General features: G+C 41.5%; 1 long non-coding RNA gene across 1 annotated transcript; it reads left to right on the top strand.

Moving 5' to 3' along the window:
* The first annotated feature begins 928 nt into the window (after positions 1-928).
* Positions 929-6,649, top strand: LOC103259027. Its single transcript, XR_504214.1, has 3 exons — positions 929-1,185; positions 5,074-5,160; positions 6,612-6,649. It is a non-coding gene; the product is annotated as an uncharacterized LOC103259027 (long non-coding RNA).
* The last annotated feature ends 287 nt before the right edge of the window (positions 6,650-6,936 follow it).

Genomic DNA, 6,936 nt, shown 5'->3' with positions numbered 1-6,936 from the left:
CTGACTCCACCCGGGAGGACGCGCCCCGGAGTTGGGGGCCAGCTCCTCCAAGCAGCCCACTCCTCACTGCGCGGAAGCAAACTTAGCGGCGCAGCCAGCCCCACAGCCATTTTCCCGGGGAACCCGGGGAAGCGGGCGAGGAGGCGGCCGCCGCGGCGGTGCCTGCAGTTGCTGCCGCTGCTCCGCGACCAGCCCCTTCCCCTGCGCTCGCTGCACCACTCGCCTGGCATCCCCAGCTCCACCTCCAAAGCTTCCAACTGCACCGGGACCCCGGGCAGCAGCACCAGCTGCTACTGCCGCTTCGCCCATTCAGTACCCCCCGCTTCCCTTCTCCCCACCTAACAACTGCAGGTGAAGTGCGCGCTGTCAGCTCCTGAGTCCTCCGCCCCACCGGCCCCCGTGGGCCCCCCTCCGGGCAGCACCACTCCTGGCCGCGACGGCAGTTCCTGCGCCCGGTTCCCCACTCGCCCCGATTTACTGCCACAATCCACCAAATAACAAGCTGTTGAGCAGACTCGCTTCTACACGAACTCCTATTGGCTGCTCATGACGCTGAAGAGCTTCGGATTGGGCCTCGCTACCTGCCGTCCTCATTGGATGTAGCTCTGAAACTTCATGGATTGGTGCGGAAAACAGCAGGTAGGACATCTTCCACTTATGATTGGCTGTCTCCGAAGACCAACGTGATTGGACAGTCAGGTATCGAGTAAGGAAGTCCTGAGACATGATTGGTGGAGACGACTCCGGATGTGCCTGGCTGAGGACTGATTGGTGGATTGCGGGGTCAGGAAGAGCAGTTCGGCATGAGGATTGGCGGCGGAGTGTCCCATGGAAACGGAACCCAGAGCTGCAGCCAGAGGCTTGCGTGGGGGCGGGGCAAGGTCTTTCCAAGGCGCCTGCGCTAAACAACTTCTCGGCGCCATTTTGTCTGGGCAGCGGTGGCCGCAGCTCTATCGCATTTTGTGTTTGTGGCGTGAAGGGAGTGGAGTCCTTATCAGGTAGATTTGTTTAGTGCGGCACCCGTCCACCATGCCCTCCAGGACAGCACCTAGTTCTAATCGGAGAAGTCGCAGAGCTGTCAAGAAGGTCAGTTGGAGGCTACGGTTGTCCAGTTGACGGGGGGGATGGCGCAGCTCTAGCGGCACCGGCACCGGAAGTGAAGGGGCCGCTGGCGGCCATGGCAAAGTAAGTTCTCCCTGCGGCGGGGTGGGTTGTGAGGGGCGGGATGAAAGGGGGCGAGGCTTCCTCTCCCGCCGAGAGGAAGAGAAAGGCAGAGGACAAGCTCTCGTCTTTCCTGGAGGTGATCCTTTGGGTTCCTCTGGAGAACCTGAGAGGTTTTCTGGGCTCTGCTCCTCTTCCTCCTTTTGGAAGTACATTTCGGGCACTTGCCATGTTCACCGAGCGGCGCCAGCTATGGGAGCCTCCTCAGTTAAGACGGAGAAGACAGGGTTCCTAGGAACGCCCTGCGTGGGGAGAGGTGTTTGCGCGTGCTCCTCGCGCGATCAGGCTGTGAGATCTGCCAGCACAGACGCCGCTACTGTGACCTTAGACTAGCATCTGTGTCACTGTATATGAGGCTTGTGCTACTTTTTGAAAGGAAATTGCAGTGGTTTTGCAGGGACTGGAAACATCTTAGATAAAAGGACCTCCCTTCTGTTAAAGGAAACAAAAACTGACATTTTAACTAGTTGAATTGGAATTTAAATTGAATGTATTAAAGAATGATATAATTTTTTAATTGTGAGAGATCGTCGATGATCCACGTGGGCTACATTTTCTCAGCAAGAGGATATCTTCTTAACTAAAGCAGAATCCATTTTTTGTTCATAACAGTGATTTTGCTCAAACTTACTAAGAACGTGAAATGTATGCTGGTATTCCTAGTGAATGACCTAGTCACACAGGTTAGATGTTTATAATGATCCTCAAAACTTCCATTTTAAACCGCATTCCTCTATTTGGTGGGGCTCAAGACTAGAAAATCGTTGAGTGATTTAACAGTTTATTGGATTTTTTGGCAGTTTTGCTGAAGAAAATAGAACATCTTGGTGACAGATATCCCAAAGTATTACTGAGGTGAGTCCTAATGTCTGTAAAAATTATTAGAGTTAGGGTGGAGAACCACCTGGAAAACATTTCAGTGGATCATAAATAAATACTAGAATGGTAGTTGGAAGATGTTTTGTTTGGTCAAGGATGCAAATGAATCCATATAATTAGCTTCTGGGTATTATATTTTAGAATGAAATCCCAAAAGTAGAACATCCTTATGGATTTGTTTACTCATTCATATTCTCATTTCTGGATTTTTGAGTTAACATTTTTGTTTTGAAACATTTTTAATATTTTTGTGAGTTTTTTTTCTTCCTGATTTAAAAATTTCTCATATAGAAGCAATCTTGTTAATGAGAGTGTTTAGGAGTGAGGCAGTGTTCTTAAGGACCTTATAAAACAAACAATATAATATTACTAAACTAACTTTCCAGGAGGTAATCATCTGTACTTCCACTACTGAATTATTTTTTCCAGTCAGAGTCTCACTGTCACCCAGACTGGAGTGCAGTGGCAAGCTCATAGCCATCGCAGCCTCAGCCTCCTGGGCTCAGGCATTCCTCCTGCCTCAGCCTTCCAAGTAGCTGGAACCACAGGTGCTCGCCTCCATGCCCAGCTAAATTTTTTTTTTTTGGTAGAGACAAGGTCTTGCCAAGTTTCCCAGGTTGGTCTTGAACCGTCTCGCTTCCGCCTCCCCAAGTACTGGGATAACAGGCGAGAGCTACCATGCCCAGCTGCACTACTGAACTTTAAACTCATTATCTGATTGTGATCCAAATAATCCGTGTCAGTGGGCATCTGGAAATTGCTGAAAAGCCCAAAGAAGAAAACAAAAATCCCTTACATTTCCTCCACCAAAAGATAATCACATCTTATACTGTACGGATATATTATACAGAGGGTGCTGTCTTTTTTGTTGGTTTTTGTTTTACAAAATATTATTCTAGTTGTGCTCATTTGTTACCTGTGCTTTTGTCTTTGGGAAAACATTTGAAACATTGGAAATGTTTTGTTCACAAAGTGTCTTTCATATCTTTATAGTGTTTTATAATGTAGGTGTACCATAATTTATATAGCCTACTTATTTTTCTATGATAGCACTATTATGTCAGTGAGCATCCTTGTACATGTTTTGCAAAATATTGTACCTAAGAACATCAGCCACTAAAATTTCTAAGTATCTAGATATTCTTCACATCCCTGATTATTTCTTTGGAGTAAATTCCTGGAATTGGAAATAAAAGTCTGAAGGATATATTTAGGACTTTTACTACTTGCACAGTTGTCTGTCAAAAAACCTTTCTTTTACAGCACTTTGATTTATTGTCCTTTTAATTGCTTTGTCCCCCAGTTTTCTGGTTTGTCTTTCTTCCTTCCTTTCCTTCCTTTCTTTCAACTGGAGTCTAACTCTGTTGCCAGGCTGGAGTGCAGTGGCATGCTCATGGCCACCGCAGCCTTGACGTGCTGGGCTCAGGTGATCCTTCTGCCTCAGCCTTCCAAGTCGATGGAACTACAGGCATGTGCCACCACACCTGGTTTATTTTTTGATTATTGTAGAGATGGAGTTGCCCAGGCTGGTCTTGAATCCTTGGGCTCAGGCAGTTCCCTCACCTGGGTCTCCGCAAGTGTTGGCATTACAAGTGCGAGCCTTTACCTGGTTTTTCTGGTTTTTCTTTAGCTTTATTTTTGAATGTCTCTCCTGGATTTCTATGTATTCAGGTAGAAATATCACAGTCTTTAGTTATAGATACAGTAAAATAATTGGGGGATTTTTCTTGGACATTAGTAGTGATTTTTTTTTTTTAGACTGCTTTTTTCACTTTAGAGCAGGTGGGCATTTATATAGTGAAACATTTTATTACACGAAAGTGACTTTAGCAATACTAAGAACAAATTGTTTTTATAGTATATATATTTAGCTGAGTTTAACGACTTTGTGTTTCCCTGTGGCCCTTTCTAACATTTTTCCATCCTTAGTGTGCATTTATGCCCTTAGTGCTTTTTTAGCCTCATAGGACCCTTTACATGAGACTCACCACGCTTTCTTTGCAGTTTTTGGCTCTTCTCATTTGAGACTCTGACAGGCAGCAACTGTTTTAATCATTGTTATCTTCTTCTACCTGATAAGTATAAATATTAATGAATCTATGCACATTTATATACAAAATCTGTGAAAAAAGCCAATGTATGGCTTTTAACAGTAATTCTTTTCTGAAAATTAGTATTGTTTCATAGTTGCTGTTTAACCTTCAAATTTTTAATATTCCAAATATTTAATTTAATACTGAATTGATTTGTAATTGTTAATAAAACGTAGATTTAGCACTCCATTAAGAATGTATCAGAGTACTAATTTTTAAGACTTTTTATAATTCCTCAATCCTTTTTTAACAATTTTATGTTATCTTAATGGAAGTTAAATGTAGATGAATATTAACAATTACTAGACCATCTCTTTGGTATAAATGAATGAAATTATGATAGAATTGTATTTCTGTAACTTATCTCAATGAGTCCAAACTAATGAGTCATAATTGTCAAATTTTTATTGTTTCTGTGATATAAAGCTATACTGAAAGAAGGGGCTGGGTGCAGTGCCTTACACCTATAATCCCAGCACTTTGGAAGGCTGAAGTCTTGAAACTGTTGATTCAAGACCCGCCTGGGCAACTTGGCGAGACCTCATTTCTACAATAAATCAAAAAAATTAGCCGGGCGTGGTAGTGCGCACCTGTAGTTCCAGCTACTTGGAAGGCTGAGGCAGAAGGATCTCCGGAGCCCAACAGGTTGAGGCTGCGGTGGTCGGGAGCGGCCACTGCACTCCAGTCTGAGCGACAGAGTGAGACTCTGACTCCCAAAAAAAAAATCTCAAAATGAGGAGATTTTTTTGGAGAGAGCTCTTACCAGTGAAAATGTTTAGGAGCGAAGTAAAGGTTTTTTTGTTTCTTTTTATTTTTAATCAGTCGTTTATTCTGAATGTCTGAACCATAACATACTCAAAATTAAGTTTTTGTTTTTTAGAATAAGACTGACCTTGTGGTAACATGAAGCAAGGTGTTCCAGTTTTAGAAGACCTGGATCTGCAGTCTATTGAAAACTCTGTTTCTGGTATGTAATTTTATGTAACTACCCTTAAATAATCAAAATTGGTCATGTTACTCGTGTATGTGTGCGTGTGAGTCTTTTGAAAATTGCTTGAATTTATTCACTTGTGTGCAGATATTTCTGTTCATGCAGTATATATTAAGCAGAACTGATTATTGTGTTGCATGTGGCTGCTTTCCTATTATTTTTGGAAAGTAACATATATTATTGGTAACCAACAGAAAATTACAGTCTCTATGTTGTCTTTTGTCCTATTAGATTTCACTGCTGATATTATGGCCACATAGAGTTGTAGATAATGGTTTTCTTTCACATATATTCAAACTAGAACGACAGCTTATTTTAGGATTTGGATTAAAGCAGATACACGTTACTTGATGGCTTTCCTACAAGGGTCTGTGCTCAAGAAGCTTACTGTTAATAAAAGGAAGAATACAATTAAACATGTGGAAAGTTAATTTGTTATTTCAAAAGCTGTGAGCAATTTATGTAATTTTATCTAAAGATTTAAATAACGGCTCCAATAATAATAGATTTGTCACAGTTTTGTAAACAATCAAATCTAGTGCTATTTGTTAGTTTTGTTTTTTAAAGACAAATTGCTTTAGAAAGCGGAGCAGAAATAAATGTATATAGTAGTTATTGAAGGCTTTTCAAGGGTAGCAAGCTGTAATCACTAAAATTAGAAGAAAGGAAGGCATTCTAATTGGATGGAAGGTTGTGAGCAAGAGTATAAGGAAATCTATATTTGGGACAGAGAAACCAGTTCAGAAAGGGTGACTGACTGAAGACTATATTGAGAAAATTGTGTGGGGCTAGCCTGTCAATGTTTCTAGGACTAGCTGCATATTAGAATCCTTTAAGGTTACTATAGGTTTCCAGAGAGTCTTAAAAGGTAGGGTGTTAGCAGAAATTGAGGATTTTTTTTTTTGTCATCATATTTTACAAATCACAGTGGAACTAAACCAAAAAAAAAAGAAAATCATTTTTAATCTCACTCTGACAGATTAAAATTTCCTTCTTCTTTGTCTATAAGCATATTCTTTATTTAGTCTCAGAGTAATTTTTGTTCTTTGTTCCTTTAACATAACAAGCATTCAGCATGGTCTCCATAATAATTTTAATGTCTGAAAATATCCCATCAAGCTGTTTTATCTTTAATTGCAGTTTTGTAATGCTTGACCATGTAGGTTTTCTAGTTTTTCAGTATTCTGCTACAAGTATTATCTATGTACAGTATTTCTTTTAACTTCTTTTAGGATTGATGTAAAGGATTGTTGTATGGATATTTTTATGACTCTTGAAATGTTGCTGTGTTGTTTTTCAATAGGGTTATAATAACTTACACTATCACCCTTCCTGTGAATTCTGCTGGTTACATTGGGTAGTTTATAATTACCATTTTTGCTGATTTATTAGGTATAAAATTTGTTGAGCTCTTTTTTCTTTATCAGATTTTTGTTGGCTGGGCGCGGTGGCTCAGCCTATAATCCCAGCATTTTGGGAGGCAGAAGCGAGAGGATTGCCTGAGCCCGGGGGTTCAAGACCAGCCTGGACAACTTGGTGAGACCTCATCTCTACAATAAACCACAAAAAAACTAGCTGGACATGGTGGCATGATTCTGTAGTTCCAGCTACTTGGAAGGCTGAGGCGAAAGGATCACCTGAGCCCAGCAGGTCGAGGCTGTGGTGACTGTGAACATGTGCACTCCAGCCTGGGTGGCAAGAGTGAGACTCCAATCAAAAAAAAAAAAAGAAAAACATTTTTGTTAACTGCTG

This window comes from Carlito syrichta, unplaced genomic scaffold (genome assembly GCF_000164805.1).
Source record: "Carlito syrichta isolate Samal-C Ts95f unplaced genomic scaffold, Tarsius_syrichta-2.0.1 Scaffold302449, whole genome shotgun sequence".
Classification (NCBI taxonomy): domain Eukaryota; kingdom Metazoa; phylum Chordata; class Mammalia; order Primates; family Tarsiidae; genus Carlito; species Carlito syrichta.
This window is presented reverse-complemented; position numbering and strand designations above follow the sequence as displayed.